Source organism: Cryptotermes secundus, unplaced genomic scaffold, assembly GCF_002891405.2.
Source record: "Cryptotermes secundus unplaced genomic scaffold, Csec_1.0 scaffold734, whole genome shotgun sequence".
NCBI lineage: Eukaryota > Metazoa > Arthropoda > Insecta > Blattodea > Kalotermitidae > Cryptotermes > Cryptotermes secundus.
In genome coordinates, this window is record NW_019737093.1 from 173,298 (window position 1) to 199,538 (window position 26,241).

The window sequence follows — 26,241 nt, forward strand, 5'->3', positions numbered from 1 at the left end:
AACTGATTTTTGGAATGTGGTCTATATTTAGATTGCCGGCTCTGTGGTCTGGAACGGGGTCCACTCAGCCTCGTGAGGATAATTGGGGAGCTACTTCATGGAAATAGCGGCTCCGGTCTAGAAAACCGAGATTAACTGCCTGTAGATTCGTTGGCTGACCACGCAACATACTCTATCCGCAAAAGTTGGCATTAACTTCGCCGACAAACTGCGGTGGCTCGGTCGGTATGGTTCGTTTGCGGACTACAGGCCACGGAGTTTGGAGTTTTTGCTCTATATTCAGATTATACGTACGTTGCTATAACTTGAATGGTGACGCAGAATTTATTCATATTCGTATTTAAGAGTTTATTTGTCACGTGTATGAGAAAGTACGAGCAACGTATTTGCCCAAAACTTTTATTCTTAGGGTGGAGTGAAACAGGGTCCTCTGGTATTCAAGTCGTCACTGGTACACTCTTTCAGCTTTAGATGTCGGAGATGAGAGAACGTGTTTACCGATCGACTGCATAGCAACGGTCATGGCGCCGACCGCATAGAAAACGCCGCATTCCCATTGTTTCTTTACGTGTATTCGGTTGCGAGGTGTTTAGCAGTCAGTTACCTAGCAACCCTGTGTCCATCCACGTTACAATAGGTTAAACCTAATTTAACAATTAGGTGATCCCAGATAGGATGGGATGGTATATATTGGATTGATCTGGCTCAGGATAGGAACCAGTGGAGGGCTCTTGTGAACACGGTAATGAACCTTCGGGTTCCATAAAATGCTTGGAAATTATTGAGTAGCTGCAGAATTGGCGGCTCCTAAAGAGGGGCTCAGCTCCATTAGTAAGTAAGTAAGTAAGTAAGTAAGTAAGTAAGATCCACGATTTCATATTTAAAAATAATTTTAAAATGATCTTTCAAAGTGTTTCAAGCTGCGAGTAGCTTTGTGTTTGCTACTGCAGCAGACCGCGCACATGTTTCGTCACATTTCTTGTACTGTTTACTGCATTGGCTCGCCGTGTTAGTATCGTAACGTTACCATTTTCCTACAGAATAGATCCCCCTTCTCTCGTGCTGTAGGGAGCCAATCTACAATGTTTTTTTTTTAATTCGTTTGTGGGGGGTGGAGTCCATCTGGGTCCACTCGACACGGCGGCCACTGATTGGCCTAATGTACCTGCCCCGGATGATTATGATGATGGAGAATTTGGTGGAACGAAGATTGGCAGGGGAAACCGAAGTACTCGGAGAAAACCCGCCCAGCACCACTTTCTCCACCACAAATCCCACTCGACTAGACCCGGGATCGAACCCGGGACGCCGCGGTGAGACGCCAGCGACTAACCGCTTGACCTATGGCGCGGATTTTATCTACAATGTTTTCTTACGTGCAATAATAGTGATATGTTAAGTTGCATTTTATATTTATAATAGGATTTGAATATTAATTCCTTTATAATATTTTACGTCTACTTACGGTTACTGTGTGTTGGTTAAATTACGCGGTTCCTTATGCTGCGTGGTTCATACCGCAGGAAGCTAATGCACTTCATTTAAGGTTGCTAGCTTATTGCCCCAAGATAAGGGTAGCGGTACTGGGGTGATGAGGTGTTCAGGGGAAGGGAAAATGTTTGGAGGTGGAGTAGATGGGATGTGGACAAGGGGGGGGGGAGGTGTGTTAGCTGGCAGAAATTACTGGAAATGGTTGTTTTTTTAATATTTGAATTGGTTTTTGTTAAAAATTCATATATGTGGCAATACGTGTTGGTCGATGTTTTATTCATCTGTAATCATCGCTCAGTTTTAGTATTTTTTTTCCCCTTGGCACTACAGCCCCAGTGGGCCTAGGCCTACCTCCATGAACTTCTCCGTTCATTTCGGTTTTTCTAGATCTTACACATTCGGTAGAACTACTTAGGTGGGTGATCAGCTCGTCGCAAGGCCTCTACCTGTATACAAACACAGAAAAACGCATACATACATACTAAACATCCATGCCGTGAGTGGGATTCGAAACCACGATCCCTGTTTCCAAACGAGCGAAGACAGTACATGCCTTAGACCGCTCGGCTACCGTGACCGGCTAGTTGTAGTATACATTTGGCAATTCTCCAATGTATCTAGCTTTTTGCCTTTTGTTTTTTCCACATTCAATATATTCATTGATTTTTTCACAGTATCGCAGTTATGCGAATTTCTAACTTTTGCCCTTTGTTTGTATGTCTCTAATGTGCTCCTTATATCTAGTTCTAAACGTATTTAAGGGGGAACTCTTTGCATAGCAACTGATACACTCCACTCATATTATAAACATCAGTTGTTCTTTCTTTCATTCTTACTTGGTGTTCTATCGTATTATTTGTTTTAAATGCCACTTTCAAGGCGGTATTTCGGAACACCTTGGTGGTTGTTCTGAGCCATGGGCCAAAGTATGCAACACGGCGAGCCAGTGCAACAAACAGTACAAGAAATCTGACGAAGCATGTGCGCGGTCTGCTGCAGTAACACACACAAAGCTACTCGCAGCTTAAAACACTTCGAAAGATCATTTTAAAATCATTTTAAAATATTTAATTTTGGTTCTAGGATCACCTAATTATTAAATTAGGTTTAACCTATCGTAACTGCAAGCAGACAGCTTCAACATGACGGATCTGCGAGTGTGGTCATTGTCTGGATGCTGCACAAGCACTTGGCTCCAAGCAGGACACAAGAAATACTGAAGAGACAGGATAGTTAGTTAGTTAGTTAGTTAGTTAGTTATTGGAGAGGGTGGGTTTCCCCATGCACTTAGACCAGTATTGGTCCATTGTGCTTCCCTCTATGATATTCTACCAGTCTCTATACCCTACCGATATTGGTGCGTACCATCAGTCCCGACCGAGCCAGCGAGTTCGGCTTCCACTAGCTTGGCGGTATCTATAATGCTTCCCCCATCTATCAGAGGCGTTAGAGACTATTGTTGGGCGGGAAACGTCCTTGAATTTGGCTCAGTGACCTCCTTTGGAGATGTGAGGTTCTTTTACGTGCCGTAAAGCTACGACACGGGACACACGGCTTAAAGTCCCTCCCGGAGGACTTGTTCCCTGAATTTTTCCGCCCTTAAAAATTCGACGACCTCCGCCGGGTTTACTGCCAGCAAAATCAGTTCACCTACTTAACTGACACAATGACATTTGGGTCACAGACATATACATCGGTAGACGGGCGGATTCATTAGGTTGACGAACTTGTTATATATCGAATAAGTTAGTTGACTTCTGGTGGAGAAAATATTCAGAGATGGACGAACATGACCAGGCGATAGAATGCCTTAACACTGGCAGGGTATCCAGAGAAACTGAGAGATGATATGATAGAGTGACATCTGTTGATTTATCTGTGAAACTGTGACCAGAGGAACTCACTGAAGAGACTGCATGATATGCTGACAGAGTGACAAGTTGTTCGAACACGCTCAGATATGGAAACATGATGATCGCAATGAGTGGTAGATTTTTTGTCTTAATAGAAAGACTGACTTAACTGGTAGAATAATGAGTCTCGTTGCTTTGATGACAGACAGACTTATCTAACCGACAGGCAGGCCGACTGTCACACTCCTAATGCTGCTGTGACTCTAGTTGCTTGAGGCGGTGCTTTCCTTGTTACTATGATGAACATTCAGGTCTTGCATTCATATCTGAGATGTGGATTTTGTCTGTTCTTGGGTCAGCCTTAAGGCAGAGACAACAAATATTCAAGGAAAAGCTGCGCCTTTTTAAGTATCCCACTGATTCCTCAAAATCCTGTGATTAATATGCAAGAATCCAACTCCAATCTCACAAAAACACACCGCATCTTCATTACTTAAACAAACCAATTAATGCCGTAATTTATGAAGGCAGTCTCAAGGAAAAGCTGCGCCTTTTTAAGTATCCCACTGATTCCTCAAAATCCTGTGATTAATATGCAAGAATCCAACTCCAATCTCACAAAAACACACCGCATCTTCATTACTTAAACAAACCAATTAATGCCGTAATTTATGAAGGCAGTCACTTTAAAATATATTGTCTCGGGTGTCACGCCGTGCTGTCTGGTTGAGTGTTGCCAGCGTTTCGCACGAATCCTCTGCCTACATATTCAGGATAGAAGAGAAACCCGAACGTTAAAAGAATATTACGTCTGTAGGAAGGTGATGGGACAGGCTGGGAAAATATATACCAGACTACACGGCGTTACCCTGGTCCTTACGTTTGCGGAAATTTCCGGCGTTTGATTTATTGTCCTACCTTGTCAGGCAGCATGATCCTCCAAGATCTACCAGATTGCACGGCGTTGCAGACCAGAAGATAGAGTGGGAGAATGGTGCAGCAGCAACTCACTTTACTTGTATTCTGTTCTGACAAAACAGCGGCCTAACGTCCGAAGCTGAACATGTGAAGAAATCAACACCACAGAACACAGTAACCGTTGTGTACTGTGAGAATTACACACAAACCCACTTTTGGGGGAAATGTAGAATTTGTTTAATGGTAAAGCAAGGGTACACATAGTATAACCACCACACTTTAAAGCATTTATAGTAATGAAAAGACAATCGTCACACGTTTCAGCACACTACGCCTCGGCACGCTCGGTACTGCGCAAGCGTAAACACAGGAAGACAGTAGTGGCCTCTACTCGTACTTCCTGCAGTACGTGCTTGACAACCCGGGGATCGCGTGATACCGACTAGTCTGAGTGGCGACGCGGTTCCAATATGCTGAAGCAAGCTGCATTCTACTGTTTTATAAGAACTTTGCGTTGGTCGCGTCCAGCCGGCCTTCAGTTCACATTCCCAGACCACTGGACGGACCGCGAGGGATTTCGTAGGGCGTGTACACTGGAATATGTGAGGGCAACTCAATTTTGGTAGCTTCCGGTTCCGTGCCACAATATAAAAATAAAATATAGAAAAGGTTGATCCATAAATAATATAAACCAACAATATACAAACAGATAACAAATATAACGAAAAAACGTGGGCTCTTGCAAAGAGAACCAAAGCGCAATCCAATAAATGGATATGATTTTTTTTTAGAATAATGAGGGAAATCAAGAAACAGATACTTTACAGAAGGAACTGCGATTCAGACTTTGTTAGCAGGGTAAGAAGGGACACAACTGAAATGTTTTGGTCACGTGGATAGCTGGACAGGATACAGGTTCTGAGGCTGACAACTGAAAGAAGCTTGGAAGAAAAGAGACCCAAAGGACGGCCCAGGAAAGGCTGTGTAACCTGGTACTGGAAAAGGGCAATAAGACGAGGCAGCTTGGAAGAAATCAAACGAGAAGTACTGAGACGTAGGAAAGGACAGGAGGCTTTCTTTCGTCGATATCGTGAAAGAGAGAAACGCAAGTAGAAAAGGTAGAAGGAGGGAAAGAAGAGAAAGCATAAAACGAAGAATATTGTTGCATGCAGACCCGCTACTAGGCAACGACCGCGAAATAAGCAACTATACAACAGCCGTTACTAGGCATCGGTCCGTAAACAGCAAGAGAGAACGGTGTTTTCTGTGAGATCAGTGCCGAGATGTTATTAGCACGACAAGTCACCTCATGCAGTTAGTTTTTGAAGAGAGTCAGTTAGTTGGCGAGTTAGTGGGAAAACTGCTTCGGTTTAGTCGTTGTGACGTGTTCTGTGAGAAGATGATAGCTGAGGCAGTTCGGGGACCCAGAGGTAAGGGAACGCCCGCTGTTGAAAGTCTCTACCAAGCAACGGCAGTAAAGATGTGACTTTTGACAGTAATGTGTGTGTAATAGTGACATGACAGGTGTAGTCACGCGCTGTATCAAAGGGCGTAGTAAATACTGTCACGTGTTTCCTATGTGACGCGACAAATAATTTCACGCCGGTCTTGGATGTAGCGTATTTATTCCACACTTATACAGTTCACAAATTCATTGTCCCAATTACTTCTCCTTCTATAGTCACTTCCAGGCTTCACTCACTGCGGCGGCTGCCTCATTCCAACTACTCGTAATTCGTAACTCGTGACTGCATACTCAATAGTCGTACTCGGTACTGGCTCAACACTGACGAATACTCTCGTTATGTAGCTTCCGCACTGACCACATAGAAATCAGCCTATTGCCCAGCAAATGACTCCACAGACAACACACTGCTGCTCGGCAACAAATATCAGGTATTGTTGTCAGGCATGTTTACCGAGCGTCGCGAAGCAATGGGATGAGTGGGGGATATGTGACATCACTCGCACTTACTGTTGCGCCATCCAAGCGTTCGCAGAATTGTCGCCTAGCAACGCGCTGATACAATCCGCAACTCTCCCGTTGCGCGCGTACCCCGAGGCCTCTGTGGCTCAACAGTTCCTGCATAGAGCCAATACGCCACAATACGATCATCAATCCAAAACCTGTCTATAGTATTTCTATCGCGTGACAATATGACTAATTCAGTAAAAGTATTCTTTACACATTATAAAATGTATTCTTACTGCATTTTTTTCTCAGCAATGGCTCCAGAGCGACAAGACCTCCAAGTCTCAGAGAACTAAAACTGCAAGCGGTGTAATATGAGTAACTGCTGCGTCTGGAGGAAATGGAGAACTAAGGAAACATACGGGCCAGAGGCTTGTTTGAGAAGCTGTCAGTCGTTTATCAGATCAGGCCACAGGATAGTACAGTGCCAATGCTCAAATAAAAATGTACACAAATATTGGTCCTGTCCGAAGTACGAACATAACAAGAAACATCTGTAAAAACATAAATATATATATTTCTTTTCAAATAAAGCAGCGTCCAGATAGGGACCAACGTTAGGGTTCGCGCATTTAATGCCGGACTGCTGGCTAGAACTCACTTTGCATCCGGAAGGAGCTCCGCTCGGCCAACTCGATCAAGTTTTTCCGGTCTTAGAGCAAAAACTGAATTGGTACCCAAATTTCACGGTGTACTGCTTGCTTCGCATGCAGTCCTCCCAGTGGTAAAGTCATAATTTCCCCCTAATGTAGCCATCCCAATTTTAGACAAAACTTCACTATAATACAGCTTTTCCAAAATAATATAAAAATTAATTCCAATCCTACGCATTACCTCTACTAGAAGAACGAACGGGCACTGCCTGGGAACCTCAGAACCGGAAATATAATTTCTCACCCCCACCCCCCAAATGTAGTGTCCCCCGCTACCTACCCAATTGCCTTCTCTTCTCTCTCTCATTACAGTGTTCACTGAGTAGCAGCAGTAGTAGTAATAGTAGTAAGGAAGGTAAAGCTATCCTTGTAACAGGCCATGGAGGCCCATAGGGTTGTGAGACGTCGAGGCTCCTACGTTATCTAGATCAAGGGTCTCCAAACTACGGTCCGAGGGCCACATCCGGCCCGCGAAAGAATTGTGCAGAATTGCACCAATTGAACTAATTTTCCAATGAGTACTGGTAAAAAAATACTTGATCATAGATTTCAAATCCATTAATTAAGATTGTGTTTAAAATATATCGATATTCCATATTATATTAATATTAATATTATACACAATTTTACTAATTCTGGACCGTATACTGCGCGGTATTTCCTCGTACTTGTTCGGCCTCGATCGGTATTGTCACTTCGTGGCAATGTAGGTAGCGCGAGCAGTTCGTTACTATCCGTCTTGTGCATAACACTTCTTGCAGTGGTGCAGTGTAATTGTAACAGGTCATCATCACCTCAATTTAATAAGATTTCAAGAATGCAAAAAGAGTTTCATCATTCACATTGTTTTATTACAATCTGTGATGAAAATATGAGCATTTGCTGCTACTGTCTGTTGTCATTAATATACGATAATTTATCCTCACGTACTTTGTATTTAGTTTATGAAATTCTGTGCTTTCAATAAAATTCATATATCTAGAGTTATTAATTTCTCATTCTATCCGGCCCGTTCAAAGTGCTGAATTACCTAATGTGGCCCGCGTTTCGAAAAGTTTGGAGACCCCTCATCTAGACATTCGCTCATAGATGGCGGTGAGGTTGTCTACCCTACGCGCCGGCCACCCTTTACCCCCAGGAAGATTCCTGGTACTCACTTCTGTTAGAGGTTGCGTCGACCCCACTTGAAAAATCCAATGATCTCATCGGAATCGAACCCGGGACTTTCAGGCTTGTAGCACAGTGCCTCAACCAACCATGCTACCATGTAAATAATAATAATAATAACACGATCTGACACGGACAGTCTCAGACAGTGAGAGCTTTTCTAAATAAGCCCCCCCCACGCCCCACAAAGTTCCCGTGCTCACTGCAACAGGACTGTGCAGAAAAGCGCACGCGCAGATGCTAACAGGAAGCAAATAACCGTAACAGCTGACGACCGCATAAAGGTGAAAAAGTGACGCCATGCTTGGCGTTATATTGAGAGTGAAAATTCTGGTCAATTTCTGGGGCTCTCGGCTCTAGCATATTTTATACACACAGACATTGTCTTCAGTGTGGCAATCGTCCCTGCTTCAGCAAATGTTGGGCACCCCTGAATGGCCAGCCGGCCGCGATCTGTTAATCTCTGGCGATGACGACAGTGTGTCCATAAAATATTTCTCGGGTGGAAGTGAGTGGGACGCTGTAAACAGACTGGCCCTGGGGACAGGAGTTCAATAATTGCTGCTAAATGGCTTGGCTCAAGAACAGGTATTATGCGTGGCGGAGGACGAGACTTTGCCTCCACAGCAACATTCTCCAAATGAGCGGCTCACGATTTGATTGATAGATAGGAACTACATAAGCTTTCTCGTATGGAATGTCTGGACATTTCCTTCGGGGCCGATCGGCCACTCGTTCCCCATCTCAAACTGATTTGTAGCACATTCCTGTGCTTCGGAAGTACCCGAGAGACAGGCAGAACAGTGCTGCCATCTGCCTAAATGCCGCCAGCACCGAAACATCACGATTTCACGTATCCCCTTCTGCTCTTCTTGTTCACTGCTGCACTGTTTCACTATTTTTTTCCTTGGCACTACAGCCCCAGTGGCCCTAGGCCTACCTCCATGAACTTCTCCGTTCACTTCAGTTTTTCTAGATCTTACACATTCGGTAGGACTCCTTGGGCGGGTGATCAGCTCGTCGCAAGGCCTCTACCTGTACACAAACACAGAAAAACACACACACACAAACTAAATATTCATGCCCTCAGTGGGATTCGAACCCAAGATCCCGGTTTCCAAGCGAGCGAAGACAGTACATGCCGTTTCACCATTATCTGACAATTTTAAGCACAGCGGAAACTATATGTTGCAATTTTTTTACATGTAAACACTGAACACAATGAAGATTCATATGGTGGCATGTTTGCTCAAAGCAGGAACTGTGTGATTGGCAGATGCAGCCATTGACAGGAAACGGCAATACAGACACGCCTGTTGATAGGCAACAGCTTCGTAAGTACAAAACAATACCAGAAACATCACTAAGCAACGTGCCCATGCAACAATGGAGGAACTGTTAGAAGTGGTGTTTTCTGCGCTGTCCGTGTGAAGGCTATATAACGAGAACCAGCTGCCAGTCCGAGTAGAGAGACCTGCGAGTCGTAGGAGGCGACGAAAAGGGAAGTTGCACATCTGAGACAGCAAAATAAGGTCACTAGTCTCAAGGGACTTGGACCTGAGAAAGACTGCGCTGCCAAAGGCTAGCAGCATGTACAAAAGACAGACCCGTCCATTCGTCAGAGAGGACACCCAACAAAAGCAAGACCGTAAGTGTGAAACAGTGATATAAATATCTGGTCATGAGCCCCAGATAGGGCTCGACACCAAGACTTACTGACTGACTGACCGTCAGTCGCAATGTGACTTGAACTTGAACTTGAACTTGAGTCCGAGTAGAGTGGCTTGTGTGAAGGCGAGGTCGAATACCTCCACCGCGACCCTGCGAGTCGTAGGAGACGACGAAAAGGGAAGTCTCAAATCTGAGACAGTAATATATTGTTTCGAGTACCAAGGGTCTCAGACCCGAGAAAGATTGCGCTGGCAAGGACCAGCGGCATATACAAAAGACAGACCCATCCTCTCGTCAGAGAGGGCGCCCGAAAAAAAACCGTAACTGTCAACAGTAATAAAGATCTGGTTGCAAGCCTCAGATGGTGCTTTATGCCCAGATAGAATGGCCGACTGACCGTCAGTCGTAAGATGAGACTCAGAGTCAGTCCGAGTAGAGTCGGAGTCGAGAGTCTAGAGAGGAGTCTGCAGGCAAACAGTCAGTTGGGAGATGCCGAAGCTGGTAGCTGAGGCCGGGGACAGTTCGGGAACCCAGAGGAAGGGGAACGTCTGCTGTGGGAAGCCTCTACCAAGCAACGGCAGATGAAGACCGTGACTGAGAACATTATTCTGTGTTTGATAGTGATCTGTAAAGTGCTGTAATGAGTTAAGGGTCCAATAAATCCGATTACAAATTCAGACCCCGTCTATAGTCACTCCATCGCGTGATGGATACCGACGTTTCGGAGGAACATGACAACATTGAAGTTGAAGGCAGCACTCATCTATCAAGCGTCGGTATCCCCTATAGGACTGCACGGTGTCAACTCACACCACAATCTGCAGTAATTACTATATATTTACAGGTTCCCATGTCGGTGAGGATTGATAACCAATACAAGACTCTACGGTGTCATAATGCACACTAAAATTAGAATGTTAATGCAGTTAAAACGGGTCCTAATCCCATCACTGAATAAACGACTGAGTTCAAAGTTAAAGTGTTAAAGGTAAAAAAAGGTAATGCTATCCCTGTAACAGGCCGTGGAGGCTCATAGGGTTGTGAGACGTCGAGGATCCCACATTTTCTTGACAATTGGCTCACAGATGGCAGTGAGGTTTTAAGCCTTACACGCCGGCAGCCCTTTTACTCCCCAGGAAGATTCCTGGCACTCATTTATGTTAGAGGCTGAATTGACAACAGAGTCATAGTGCGGCTGGAAAGATTAGGTCAATAGAATAATCCAATGACATCATCTAAGCAGCTTGTAGCACAGTGCCTCAACCAAGTACGCTACCGCATGTCCCGTTCAAAGTTAAATACATTCCAAATTATTTTAGGAAGGGAGGTACAGTTACATTTGGGAGTTTTCAAAGGAAGGGGGGGGGGGTATTGAAGTGAATCAATGAGGAATGTGTCATGGATATATGAAGTGTATTGAGCTGGCACAGGATAGGGTGCGTAGACGGGCCTTGCATTGTGATGAGGCCTCTGTGGCCAGGTAAGCCTTATAGATGGTGGTGTTGACTAGTACCTGCAGGTAGTTGGCGAGTTGTTGGGGACTGGTGTCAAGGATGGAAGAGCAGTGCAGTGGTTGGGGCCCAGTAGTTGGTGGAGTACCTTTGCTAAACGGTTCCAGACGGCAGTGACTAAGGGGCGGTTGGTTCCTAGGCGTCTGTGTCTCGTTTACTTAATTAGTGCAGCAATTGTGGCATGGCGATTCTGCTGTGCAGTATCCTCCAAGCAATGTCTTCCTCTTTGCTGAGGATGGGGAACTGATAGACTGTCCCCCAGTTGGGCGTTGTTGCGAAACAAGACCTGGAAGTGTATTCTTGCGACGTCACTTTATTACGCAACGCCGTAACTACAATTCAACTTAATTTCTTTTAATTACTAGTGGGGTGGAACTAAGTCCCTTGTACTGCGGCCACTTCTGGCTTATTGTACCAGCCCCAGGTGATAGGTGAGGGTGATTGTGTAGCAATTGGTGGAATGAATATTGGCAGGGGAAACTAAAGTACTCGGAGAAAATCTGACCCAGCGCCTCTTTGTCCACCACAAATCCCACTTGACCAGACCCGGGATTAAACCCGGGCCGCCGCGGTGGGAAGCCAGCGACTAACCACTTGAGCTATGGCGCGGCCTTACCTTAAACACTTACTTCACTGGCGAAATCTACTGAGCAAGAAAGCGCTGGAAACATCGACAGTACCCGCCCAGCGGCCAGCCACTCATCAAATTTTGTGAAGGTGTTCAGAACAGAGAACAAAATGGTGTCCCATGACACCCCACTTTCCTGCACCAAACTCGCAGTTAAAAATGGAACACTGTACAGCACAGAGCGGAGTTCGGTACGGTCACGTGAACCTTTCTTCTTGCTGGTTCAGTCACTGGAGTATCGCTCATTTGATCCTGGTTTTATTCACGATCAAAAATACGGGTGTGTTGCCGTAGTGAAGTGATTGCCGATGGCTACGTGTGAAACCCGGTTAGACCGGGCGGCAGGCGGGGGAGCCACGCCGTACACTGGCTGCGTGCACTAAACCTCACTCCCACACACAAGCGCGGACACGAAACAGACTATTTCCAGTTTCATGAAATTATACGATGGAAGTCCGAATCAGAGATGAAGCGTTTCGGAGGAGCGTACTGCCTCCTTGTTCAGGATAGAGGAATAATTCAAGCGAGCAACAAGCAGGCAACAAATATGTGCCCCTTCCTTGTCTGAATGGCTTACTTCTTACTTGAATGACTACCAAAATACACGGCGTCATATCGTTGGACACAACTCTTCTTACTTGTACGAGCATTTATCTTATTGGAAATGAATTGCCAATCCCGGAGTGCAGATTTCTGCTTCTCTCGGTTGAGGCGGATCGAGTCCTGGGCGCTTCCCTGTCAAAAACACACACAAATTAGGAAGGCTCTCACGGCACTCAAGATTAATGAGGAGGTCTTACGGTTTATGGCACTGTATACTCTGAAGATGGAGGCAGTATGTTCCTCCGAATCGTCGACAGTCACATATCGGTCTACATGGTGTCACGATTCAGAAAGCCACAATACAAAGTTTGGTTTCTAACAGTGGAGATTCAACTCTTGTTACCTGTCAACTCAACTACAGCGCCATCTCTTCTCAGCCTTACTTGCAGAACTCGACTCAAAAGTCAACCCTCAACTGAATGTGTCCTAGGCTGGCTGCCATTTTACACCAACCACCTAGCCTTCTCTTAACAGGCTGACTTGCAACTGATAACTGACTCACTACCCAACTGCTTCACTTCAGTTCAGTCAACTGAACACCACCCAACTGGCGTTGGGTCCTCGTTACATAGACTCGGGGCGGACCCCAGAGAGAACACCTTTCTTCTATTGTTGAGAGCATGTTCGTTTCCGCGCAAACATGGTTACCGAGCTTTTGTTTAGGAAATGGGTTGCATAACCCCGTTGTTCTACTGGTGTGTGCGTGTATGTTGCGGACGTTACCTAACAACGGCCACTGTTTAGAGGGTCATCGTTTAACAACGGGTCCAAACGCCACAATCTCATCTCCCAGTTTACTGAAGGACGTTGCTTTATACACACACGTTTATTGTTCACAATCTGCAGAATCTGCCATAAATGTATATGTTCAATAAGTACTGACTCGTGAATGAGTTACGCCCAGTGGCATAACTGATGTATTTTTTTTTTGTTGACTTAGGTATCATTTTAATTCTTGTATTCAGGTTTCACGCAGGCCTGTCTGGTAGAGATAGGACGGTGTATCTTTTCAGTCTATGTGTAGTTCCGTTATTGTCTAGTAGGTTCACTGCTAGTGCATTAGTGTGATCTTCTAATATCCATTAATAACAATAATAATAATATAATGCTTATTTCCCAGGCAGCGGAAACTGACGTAAACTTGTAGGTTGCATTTTGTATAGTTATGCTACTTGTTTTATATCGGCGTGGCCCGCTTTTCGAAGTGAGGCAAGGCCATAAGTTAGTGTCTGAAGATGTACAGTGATCAGCGGCTCACCTGAAGAAAGTACGTTACTCAGAAGCCGTGATATAAGAAGTGGCGTTGGCACGGGGAAGGCCAGAGGAACCCCTGTGGAGAAAGTCCACTAGAAAATTACCGAAGGATAATTTTAACATAGCTATTGGGGAAGCAGCCTATGAGGATACGAAGTGGATGAAACTGGCTCAGGATCGGGTCCAGTGGGGCACTTTGGAATTATCGGTGTTGAACGCACGGATTCTGCTACAAGAGAACATGACGCGTAAAGACCACGAAATGGTGTTGACCGTGACTATGAGCCTGAAAAGACGTGGAAAGAAATGAAGTGGCCTAGAAGATACTGTGACATGTAGAACCGCTGCCAAGTAACGGATGTATTATAAATAGGCAAAAGCAGCAACAGACCCTGTGAAGAATAAGCGTACTGCTGCATGTGTATGGTCGATCTCCCTGCCAAATCTCACGCGGCTAGCTCCAGTTGGCACCATCGAACAGGCCCCATCTTGTTATCTTACTTTGCACAATAGAAAGAGCATCTCTTGCCCAGCAACATAAATACAAACCGGCGCTAACAGCTCCCCGACCCGTAGTTCCACCGAGTTGTCACTGCTGCAGGAACTTAAAAGTGCGGAGCTAACTTGGTTTTGGATGTTATGACTCTCATCTGTAAACAAACTCCGCAAGCGAACTATACCGACCGAGCGGCCGCCGCTTGTCGCGCGAAGTTAGTCCCAATTTTAGAGGATAGAGGGTGTTGCGTGGTCAGCGCAATGAATCCCCACTGCCGTTAATTTCGGTTTTCTGGACCGGAGCCTCTATTTCTTTGAAATAGCTCCTCACGAGGCTGAGTAGACCCCGTCTTCAGAATATCTGGTAGCGCTGGAAATCGAACCCGGACCTCTGGATTTATAGCCAGAAACTCAGACCACTAGATTACAGAGGCGGTCAACTCTCATATGTAGGATCGTTAAAATCGGTCGACTGGTTCAACAATTGAAGGCGAGGCACACAAATAGCATAAGTTTCTTGTGAGGCTTCTGGCGTTAACATGGTTGGAGTTTGCAGATATAGAGGTCCACACATCTATATATGAAGTGGGTATGGATCATCATCATCATCATACGCAGTATATAACACCGTGGATCGCGTACGGATGAATTCTGCTAAAGGAGGTGAAAATACTCAGATTTATTTAGCGCTCCAGCCGCAAAACCCGAAACCGTTTCCTGAGCTACAACGGGAGGAGAAGAGGGGCATGTCCAGGTCTGAAAATGTTTAATTTATGAGGCAATTTGCCTGAGCATCCGTGCGCTATGTTCTTTTTCTTATTTTTACAATTTAAAAATTCAGAATGTACAAACAATGCCAAAAGCATGTGAGGAAACAAGCGATTCCCCCCCTGAGACCCTCATAGCGAAGAACACCGGCCTCAGTGGGCCAAGGACCAGTCTACACGCAACGCCTCTGGCGGAGAAACAAAAAGTTACGAACCAGAAAGTTTCTTGCTATTACAGTCAATTTAAACAGACTGCTGTAATGGCTAGTGTACCAGCTTGCATATCCAATTCTACTATCTGGACCAATATGCCACACGAGATCTGAATTATTAAAATTGGTGTAATGTTGTTGAAAAATCTTGACATGTTATTCTGAGAGGATTAACCAAGGCCCTGGCCAGAGACTTTTAGTGATAAATCTTTGCCTGGTAGCCTCAGAGCCGAATAATTTATTTAGTAGAGCAGTTGTTTGGTTCTAAGGTCAACAATCAGGAGCAGAAAAACCTCAATGGCAACACTGGGGTTATTGCACGCTGCACGTGCAAGAAATGGTACAGATGTCATCTCACTAAAGCCCCCCCCCCAATTTCTGGGGAGTTGGCTACTGTCCATATTGGCAAGAGTATATTTCAAAATATTGTGGTTGTTCTCCATTAGGTGGACCGCCTCTGTGGTCTAGTGGTCAGATTTATTGGCTACAAATCCAAAGGCCCGGGTTTGATTCCCGGCGCTACCAGATTTTCTGAGAAGTAATGGGTCTGGAACGGGGTCCACTCAGCCTCCTGAGCATAATTGAGGAGCTATTTCGAGGAAATAACGGCTCCGGTCTAGAAAACCGAGATTAACGGCTGTGGGCATCCGCTGCGCTGACCACGAGACACCCTCTGTCGGCTAAAGTTGGCACTAACTTCGCCGACAAGCGGCGGTCGCTCGGTCGGTATAGTTAGCTTGCGGACTAAAACCATCTCGTTTGTTTTGTTATGTTTTTTCTCCATTAGGTCCGTGTATTTATACACGCGGCACCGCGACCGGCCACCTCTACATAGGTTTCTTAGGTTTTCCTCTGTCTTCAAGCAAGTGATGAGTTGGTTCCCAAGTGCCAGGTTCCTGCTGCTTGCTTGCTTTTCATGCAGCCCTACTGACTTAAGTTCATAAAAATTAAACCCTTAATAGGGAGGCCATACATTTTCTTTCAGAATTCCGTTACTAGTTATTAATCATAATACTTCCGGTTTTACTATCTCGAATAAAAAATTTCGCTAAGAAACACGCAGGCTAGTGAGCACTGCTCAGGTCCTGGATAACTTTCACGCTCGAAACTGACGAACCACGCCTGCGGCTTTACTTCTCCCCATAATTTCCTGCCCTTACCTCATTTACATATGCATAAGACCAGAGGGGCAAGCAGTACGTTGGCTTGCCGATATGGGACCGCACGCAAAACGCGTGCAATGTGCCTCACTATGAATCTAGAGCTCTTTGTTGGACCTTGACCGCTATTTCAGTTTCCTGATCTCTACAGGACCCCTTGGAGCGGGATCAGCCCGCCGCAAGGCCGCTACCTGCATAAGGGACAGCACAACACATAATAAACGCACACAGACATCCACGGTTCGAGTGGGATTCTAACTCATGATCCCAGTGTTCGAGAGGGCGAAGACAGTTCATGCCTTAGACGGCGCAGCCACTGTGATCGGCGCAAAGCCTAAGTGAGCAGGGGTAACCGCAGTCTGACATGTTGAAATATACCGTTTGGTTGACAAACATATTCATCTACACAAATGTGTGAGAGAGCAGCGGCGCGTTGGTCATTCCAACGCGGGTTTTCTGGGAGTTGGGTTCTGGTTTCTGAAGTGTTACGTTCGGGTCGTGACGTATGTTCGATGGCTTTGTATCACTGACTAATTTACATAATAACTAACTTCAAGGACTTGAGCTGTTCTTCAAGAGTTGCCAATCCCTCAGCTACGTAAGAAATTATTCTTTTCTTACAGAACTCGAAGTTAACTATTACCTTCTGAAGAGACCGCAATTGATCTCCATCTTAAATGAGATTAATTCAGTCCAAACAATCGAAACCTATACTTTTAGATAAATTTTAATAATAGTCTTCCATTAGTGCTTAGGTTTTCCATGTTACCTGTTTTCCTTTAGTTTTTCTAATCAGATCTTTGCATATATTATCACGACACTCATGTGTCATATATACACAGCCCTTCATTTCACAGTACTAAGGATATAGGAAAATTCCTGATACAAAATTTACAGATCAATTAATTTAAATGTCTGTCACTTATATGTTACTGTCTCGTCACCAAAATGCAGGGCAAAATCATGACATACAGATAGGAAACAGAAGCTTTGAAAATGTGGCACAGTTTAGATATTTGGGAACAACGATAACAGATCGAAACCTGCAGGAGGAAATTAAGAGGAGATTAAACTCGGGTAATGCTTGCTACCATTCAGTCCAGAACTTTTTGTCTTCTCGCCTATTTTCCAAAAACATAAAAATTAGAATATTCAAAATTATAATTTTGCCTGTGGTTCTGTATGGGTGTGAAACTTGGTCTCTGACATTAAGGGAGGAACATAGACTGAGGGTGTTTGAGAACAGGGTGTTCAGGAGAATATTTGGGCCGAAGAGGGATGAAGTGACAGGAGGTTGGAGAAAACTGCATAATGAGGAGTTTCATAATTTGTACTCTTCTCCAAGTATAATTAGAATGAGCAAGTCAAGGGGGATGAGGTGGGCAGGTCATGTAGCACGAATGGGGGAGACGAGGAATGCGTATAGGATATTGGTGGGAAAGCCAGAAGGAAAGAGACCACAGGGAAGACCAAGGCGTAGGTGGGTGGATAATATTAGAATGGATCTTAGAGAGATAAGATGGTATGGTATGGATTGGATAGATCTGGCTCAGTGGAGCGCTCTTGTGAACACGGTAATGAACGTTCGGGTTCCATAAAATGCTGGGAAATTCTTGAGTAGCTTCAGAATTGGCGGCTCCTCCAGAAGGGCTCAGCTCCATGAGTAATTAAGTAAGTCACTTATTGTGGATTTCTTTCATGCGAAAAAAAATTCCATTCATTATGTAATATAAAGATCTCGCAAGATCAAAAATATCTGACGATCAATACGCTTCTGTAGCTCAATAGCTAGCGGTCGATTAAGAATTAATATAGATTACAGACAACAATAGCAATGAGACAAAACAGGACAAAACAATTAGTCAGTAAAGGATTTCCAGGATTGAACATGTTGAAACACACCGAGCAGAAGGGCCGAGGCTGCAGGGGGACTGAACGTGGTAAGGTTCCGAGTAGGCAATATTTAGCGCCACTAAACACAGTAGGAGAGGGGCAAAGCCTGTTACATAAGGTCAACAAATTTAATTTTTTCAATAAATTATCAAAATTATATTCTACGTCTTGAAGAAATCTGCTGTGACAAATGCTTTTGTATGCGCTCAAGTGCCTCAGATTTAGTAACAGCAACAGAAGAATATCCGAGTTGAGATCTGACCAAGACAAAATGCAGCAGCAGTAGAGTGTGTTGGGAAAAGAAAACGTTACTGTGCGAACTAACCTCAGCAACTTCGCCATTGTGAAAAAAATAAAAAAACAACAGAATGATTAAAATGAAGCTTACAGTGACTAAGCAACCCAGATCCTTAATACAATTTGTTTCCAATATAAAATAATTCCCAACTCTGTACTTATACTTCAGAATGTTAGTTTTCGTGGTAAAAGAAGTAAATATGATTTTATTGAAATTAGGCGTCATAAAATTTGTTGAACACAATCAATATCAAACTGTAGAAGTAAACAGCTACTAGGTGAATAGTAGTAGTAGTAGTGGTAGTAGTAGTAGTAGTAGTAGTAGTAGTAGTAGTAGTAGTAGTAGTAGTAGTAGTAATAGTAGTAGTACTACTACTACTACTACTACTAATAATAATAATAATAATAACGATAATCATCATCATTTGATTAGGTCATGCAGCACGAAGAGGAATAACAAAAATGTTTCAATTTTGTCCGTTGAAACCAACGTCTGAGAACGCTACTTTGCAGACTTGGGTGGAACAGTATTAAAATTCAGTTTAGGTGAAAATTTGGAGTGACCGAGGGCAGGGATTATTATGATATTGACGCACCAGTTTCAGACACAACAGGAAAATATTCTTTATTCAGTTCCGTCAGGGTGTTGAGAGCATACGGACGAGAATGGAGCACGTCCTTAGGGAATTGTGAAGATTAGTTAAGTACAGATCAGGACAGAGAAGTACAAAGTGATCGAAGACAAAAAGACTTCATAGTGATTTGGAAGCGTTAGTTTCTGTGTGAGATCCGTTGCTAGGAGACGACTAGTGGCAACTGAGAATCCCAGTGCGTGAGCAACGTTCAACTGGAAACTATGTAAAACGGCGATAGCGCTGTATTGACTGTAATTAAGAGAGAAGTTGTAACCAAAGTGCTAATAAATCCAATCATCTGAACTAGAACCCATCATTTCGTCACGCGTACCCCAGACACGTGACAATATACACCGTAGATTTGTGGTGGACAAAGTGGCGCTGGGGCGGGTTTTCTCCGAGTACTTCGGTTTCCCCTGCCAATCTTCATTCCACCAATTGCTCCACAATCACCCTCACCTATCATCTGGGGCTGGTACAGTAGGCCAGAAGTGGCCGCAGTGCAAGGGACTTAGTCCCACCCCACTAGCAATTAAAAAAATATACACTGTACATTCGTCGTTTTATACAAAATGTTTCGACTCACCGAGTCTTTTTCAGGTATTTCGCTTGTTTACACTCACCTGTCTGCTGGTATTCCTATACCGGCCAGTGTTTACTTACTGGAATATTGGTTCTTACTGCTATGTAATAGCGTTAGAAGTGTTTTCACTTTTTATGATTAGATATTAATACGTGTAGTCAAAATGTTACCCCATTAGAATTAAAAATAAAATATTTTTAAAGAGCTTTCTTCCCGATCACAGTGACCACGTGGCCTAAGGCATGAACTGTCTTCGTCCGCTCGAAAGCCGGGATCGTGGGTTCGAATCCCACTCAAGGAATGGATGTCTGTGTGCGTTTAGTCTGTGTTTGTGTTGTTCTGTGTGTGGGTAGCGGCTTTGCGACTTGCTGATCCCCCGCCCAATGAGTCCTACCGACTGCGTACAGATTAAAAAACTGAAAAAGCGGCCAATATCCACAATGGCTATAGAACCATAGACAGATAAAAGTTATCTTATGCCTTATCTGGGTGTAGTGGCTGTGTGTAGCTTTCCTACCGATGTATTTCTTTGGGCTACTCCCCTGTCTGGAATGTAAATTCATTCTTATGGGAATATTTTCGTGTTCTTTGCATATATGTGTGAAGGATGATTTAATATTTCAACTCCTAATATTTAATCTCAAAGGTATACTCACTTTCTACATATAACGGCATATAATTATAAAACTAAGAACTAGCATTCCAATATGCAAACACTGGCCAATGTAGCAATATCAGCAGACCAACTCAGATACCTTATGATGGTTCAGTCAGACTGAAACATGTTGTATAAAATGAAGAACGTATATAAAATAACAAAAAACTCCGTGGCCTGTAGTCCGCAAGCGAACTATACCGACCGAGCGACCGCCGCTTGTCGGCGAAGTTAGTGCCAACTTTAGCGGAGAGAGGATGTCGCGTGGTCAGCGCAACGAATCCCCACCGCCGTTAATCTCGGTTATTCATATGTCTTATCGTGGTGACGAAACAAATTAAACAAATTTCACACACACGCAATATGACGCTTCTAGCAAGAAAAGTCTTGTTCATTTGTAGAGCCAGCGGCTGCTGAAGAAGCTACTGTAAATCATTCAGCCAGCTTGGAATTGAATGACTGAGGTTGGTCCCTGCGTTACAGTCCGATCAGTCAGGCTTCCAAAAGAAGCGTCCCGGCGAACTTCATCCACTGCCCTGTTAATGGGGGGGGGAGCTTTCAAAACCTACACCGTGCATTTTACTTTGATGTGGACCGCCTCTGCCACAGGGGCTTTCCAACTTTTCCTCTCTCTTCAAAACTCCCAACGGATTAGCATTTGTCTGAAGATTCAGATCTGGCTTCTCGCCACAGCAGCCGGGATTCGATCCCAGGCCAGGACAAGTAGAATTCGTGGTGGACAACATGCCACTGTCTCACAGGCTTACATCAATCAGTTGCTACTTTGTTAATTCTGTTGCAGTTAACAATGTCCCACCCTTATTTTCAGAGGTCCTTCGAGAAACTTTAATAGCATATTTAGCAAAGAACAGACAAATGGGACCATACTATTGGCAAATGATTTGTTGACACCAGTTAACTGCTGAACTTGGGCGGTCCACTTGTACTCTGCCTGTTGAACCTGTGGCCCGTTCTTGCACAAACACTGGCGAGCTCATGTCAAGATTACTGACTATCCGCTCAGCTCCCCCAGGCAAATCCTGGGGCAGTATCCGAAAGTAGGCCACGACTACTGCTTTTCATTTCGTACCCACTTCATTTGGATGGGCACACGGTAACGTAGTAGGTCGAGGCACTATGCTACTAGCCGGAAGGTCACTGGATTTTTCAACTGACTTAATCCTTCCAGCCACACTATGGCCCTGGGGTCGACTCAGTTTGTAACAGAAACGAGTACCAGGAATCTTCCTGGGGGTAAAGGGTGGCCGGCGCTTAAGGCTGACAATCTCACCACCATCTGTGATACGACTGTCAAGAAAAATGTGGTAAGCTCGACGTCTCACAACCTTATGGGTCTCCACGGGCTGTTACAGGTATAACTTTACCTATACCTTCTCCAATTCATTGGGCTCTGCATAGGGTGAGGTGCTGACTGCGCCGCTTGAGAAACAGATATTCATCAAATTATGAGTTAATGTTAAGACACAGATACGAGTATGTCGAGTGGTGTACATCTCGCACACTGACTGCAGGGCCACTTTGTTGAGAAGTCTGCAACAGTCACATATCTACAGGCACCTCCAGTGCCAAAAGCCTTCATATTTAGAGAACACTTTGCATTTCCATTCTGGCAATAAATAGCAGCTGCTACGGNTCTCACCACCATCTGTGATACGACTGTCAAGAAAAATGTGGTAAGCTCGACGTCTCACAACCTTATGGGTCTCCACGGGCTGTTACAGGTATAGCTTTACCTATACCTTCTCCAATTCATTGGACTCTGCATAGGGTGAGGTGCTGACTGCGCCGCTTGAGAAACAGATATTCATCAAATTATGAGTTAATGTTAAGACACAGATACGAGTATGTCGAGTGGTGTACATCTCGCACACTGACCGCAGGGCCACTTTGTTGAGAAGTCTGCAACAGTCACGTATCTACAGGCACCTCCAGTGCCAAAAGCCTCCATATTTAGCGAACACTTTGCATTTCCATTCTGGCAATAAATAGCAGCTGCTACGGAGACGCAGTGTCGCCACTGTGTGTGTCTATGGGCGCTACCATGCTCACAGAAGCTACATCACGTGCTGTGGAACTGGAGAGGGAGCGGGGGAGGAAAATCAAGGAGGTTCTCAGAAGGATTTTTAATGCTAGTGGGGTGGGACTAAGTCCCTTATACTGCGGCCACTTCTGGACTATTGTACCAGCCCCAGATTATAGGCGAGGGTGACTGTGGAGCAATTGCTGGAATGAAGATTGGTAGGGGAAACCGAAGTACTCGGAGAAAACCTGCCCCAGCGCCACTTTTTGCACCACAAATCCCACTTGACCAGACCCGGGATCGAACCCGGGCCGCCACGGTGGGAAGCCAGCGACTAACCGCTTGAGCTATGGTGAGGCCTTTCTCAGAAGGGTAGCCGGTATCCAGACCAAGTATCTCCCGTATATGAGCTGAGAGCTTGACCGCTACACCAACCGGTTCGGTGGTAAAAATTTAAATTTTAAGTAACATTTATATGAACTGCAGGCTTCAGAGTGCCGCGTCCTCAAGAAGCTGTTAAAATCTGACTCACCGAAGCGCCATCACTCCAGTAAGCACCGAAGTTCCACTTCTCTGGACACGAGCAGTGCGCGCTTCTCTCCCTGCGGCTTATAACGCACTACCGGTGGCAATGTGCACAACACGGATCATAACTGAATGCGCAGATTTATTCGCCCTCTACATTTAGATACACAATCGTGCGAGCTATCGAATATTATATACAGTATTGAGTCTAAAACCGCTGAACGTCACACTAATGCGTGGTTTCCTTTTGTACTGGACCCAGAGAAGCTGAACATACATGTACAGTTGTCTTCTGAAGGACTCAGCCCACGCAGTTTGTTAATCAATGAAAGCTTGTAACATGCCCCTATGTCTCTCAGAAGTATTATCTTATGGGAAGTTACGCATGGAATCCGAGCAGATAACTAACTATTCGGAATTACATAGTACCTTCATGTTTAGGGTGAGCCAATGGTTGTGTTCGAACAGACACATTAGGAGGAGTCTGGTCTAGTGCCCAGACAGGACCCATAGTGCATAGCTAAATGTTACAAAAGCGGCCCCGTTTGGGAGGCACTGCCTGTACCGAAATTCCATCGGCGACTGTTGCCCCCAAACCTTCACACATCCAAGCAATCAACTCGCTGTTCGTCCTTATATTGAATAATTAGTGGACTGGATGCAGCTGCATGTCGTGAAGTGACACTGCGCAGTGAACTGGCACGGAAATAAGTTGTACGCACTGTAGAGCCACAGCTGTGTGGTTAAACGGCCAAAGGGCAAGATGGTCCGCTGGCCCTCACAATTTCGGGATAACAACAGGGTGCCTAACAAGCAGTAAACATCTCCAATGTGTTCTTATTACCATCCTCATTATATAGATCGCCTTTCCAAAATTTAGGGCTTATTTACTTTGTTCTAATAAGTATGTCAAAACGGTGTATCAACTGCAGAGGAAAGATGTGTTCAAGTGAGACGAGAAAATGATATTAAATTCTGTTGGAAATCACTCACTCACGGAGCTGAGCCCTTCTTGAGGAGCCGCCAATTTTGCAGCTACTCAGAAATTTCCCAGCATTTTATGGAACCCGAAAGTTCATTACCGTGTTCACAAGAGCCCTATCCTGAGCCAGATCACTTCAATCCATACCATCCCATCCTATCTCTCTCAGATCCATTCTAATATTGTCCATCCATCTACGTCTTGGTCTTCCCAGTGGTCTTTCTTTCCGGCTTCCTCACCAATATCCTATATGCGTTTCTCTTCTCCCCCATTCGTGTTACATGCCATATCCATCACATCCTCCTTGACTTGATCATTCTAATTATACTTGGAGAAGCGTACAAGTTATGAAGCTCCATTGGAAATATGAATGAAAAAGGCTTACATCAAATAAATATGCTACCACGGAGAAATTGACGATAGCGGACAGTTATCAGTTAGGACAGCGAGCTCTTTGGATGAGATTCAAACTAGGTACAGACCGTTCATGGACTCAATGACGTCTAATGACAATTCACGCGGAATGTTCACACGATTTAATGCCATTCAGTGCATGCCACTCTAGTTCAGTGCGGTCAGAAATATCTACATTTAAGCACGTTTCATTAATTCCGTTCTTACGACAAATGGGGCTGCACTGTGCCACTGACAGTTCTAGTGACGGACGTCTGGCAAACTGAGCCCTTCGTATCTCCGAACTTCAAAGTGAGGCCTGAGGTTCTCACGGAGGACGAAGGCCGAGATTTTCTGAGATTTCGTGCCGTTTCATCTGGTACATAATCACTAACGTTTCGGGAAAGTTTTCTGCCTCCATTTTCAGTGTAGAAGAACTGGGCCTTAGTAGGCATGTAGCAGAATACGAAGCATCACACTCAGAAGATAAAGATTTTTATAGTAAGTGATGGTTCAAAGACCGCCTATGTGGTCTAGTGGTCAGAGTTCCTGGCTACAGGTCGGGCCTGGTACTCCTTGTACTCCTCGTATGAACGTTCAGTATCGGCCGTTACGTCACACTGTTCATTTCCTTCACTCATCGATCCAGTAACAGATTTGTTAATATATGTAGCACCTACGATAATGTTTGGGAAACGCGGTAGCGTAGTTGCTTGAGACACTATGCTACAAGCTGGAAGATCGCGGATTCGACTGCCGATGAGATTATTGGATTTTTTAAATTGACTTAATCCTTCCAGACGCACTATGGTCCTGTGATCGACTCAGCCTCAAGAGAAATGAGTACCAGAAATCTTCCTGAGGAGTAAAGGGCGGCCGGCGCATAAGGCTGACAACCACGCCGCCATCTGTGAGCCGACTGTCTGCAAAATGGGGAGCCTCAAATTCTCACAACCCTACGGGCCTCGACGGCCTGTTACAGGGATAGTTCTGCCTTTATTTTAATGTTAGGAAACTCTGCTTCTTGCCCAGAGAATGTACTTTGGTGTTCCACTTGATTCTCGGAACAAACCTCGAGCATTTCTCTAAACAACGTGAACCTGTTGGTCCTCGTAATAAGGTGTATTTCCTGAACTGAATTTTAAACGCTTTTTATATGAACTTCATGCTGAGAACTCTTCTTACTCCTGAATACGAGAATTGACGTTTCGTTTAACAAATATTTGAATAACAAACATATTCAAACCAGCGGGAAGCAGTGTTCCTAAGCGCGATATCTCGTTTTCTGGAACTGAAAGTGTTAATGATGAAACTGAGTGTGTACATTTATGAGCAGAAATAAAGACACGCCCCATACTTGCTAACAGGGCGTGCTGCTTCAATTAGGTGCAGTGTTCTAGAGGCGATTAGTAAGCCAATATTTGTCAATGTTTCAACCCCAGTTCAGATGTATAGAAAACTGATGTGACTGCCAGATTGCATTGTCTCAAGGTGTATCAAATTGTTTGTTCTGCTAGGACACACTGGGATCGTCCGGCATGAATGCATGAGTCAAGCGCCAGAGATCTTCTGGCCTCATTAGCATGTCAATGTCTGCTACGCGTGCGTGTGCGCGCCTCGCTTTTTTAAACAATCTGGTTGTTGGATTTATCTACTCTTTCGCCCCGTTGTAGCAGTCACTGCGATGCTGCTCCGTCTGGAAGTAAGAGAATAATCCGTGGCAAACGTTACATCATGTTGACGCTCATCGTAAACATAACTACCAAAGAATCTATCTATCTATCTATCTATCTATCTATCTATCTATCTATCTATCTATCTATCTATCTATCTATCTATCTATCTATCTATCTATCTCTATCTATCTATCTATCTATCTATC

At 44.6% G+C, this 26,241-nt stretch overlaps 1 protein-coding gene across 3 annotated transcripts in view; it reads right to left on the reverse strand.

Annotated features, from left to right (window-relative positions):
• The window catches only part of LOC111870172 (extracellular serine/threonine protein kinase four-jointed), a 176,202-nt gene that overhangs the window by 105,243 nt on the left and 44,718 nt on the right, over positions 1 to 26,241 (reverse strand). The window contains exon 1 of one of the 3 annotated variants that reach the window (XM_023862241.2): positions 4,263 to 4,606. The exons of the other annotated variants lie outside the window; for them this stretch is intronic. The gene's annotated coding sequence lies outside the window, so the exon portion shown is untranslated. Of the gene's footprint in view, positions 1 to 4,262; positions 4,607 to 26,241 lie in introns of those variants that run through there. 3 annotated transcript variants of the gene reach the window in all.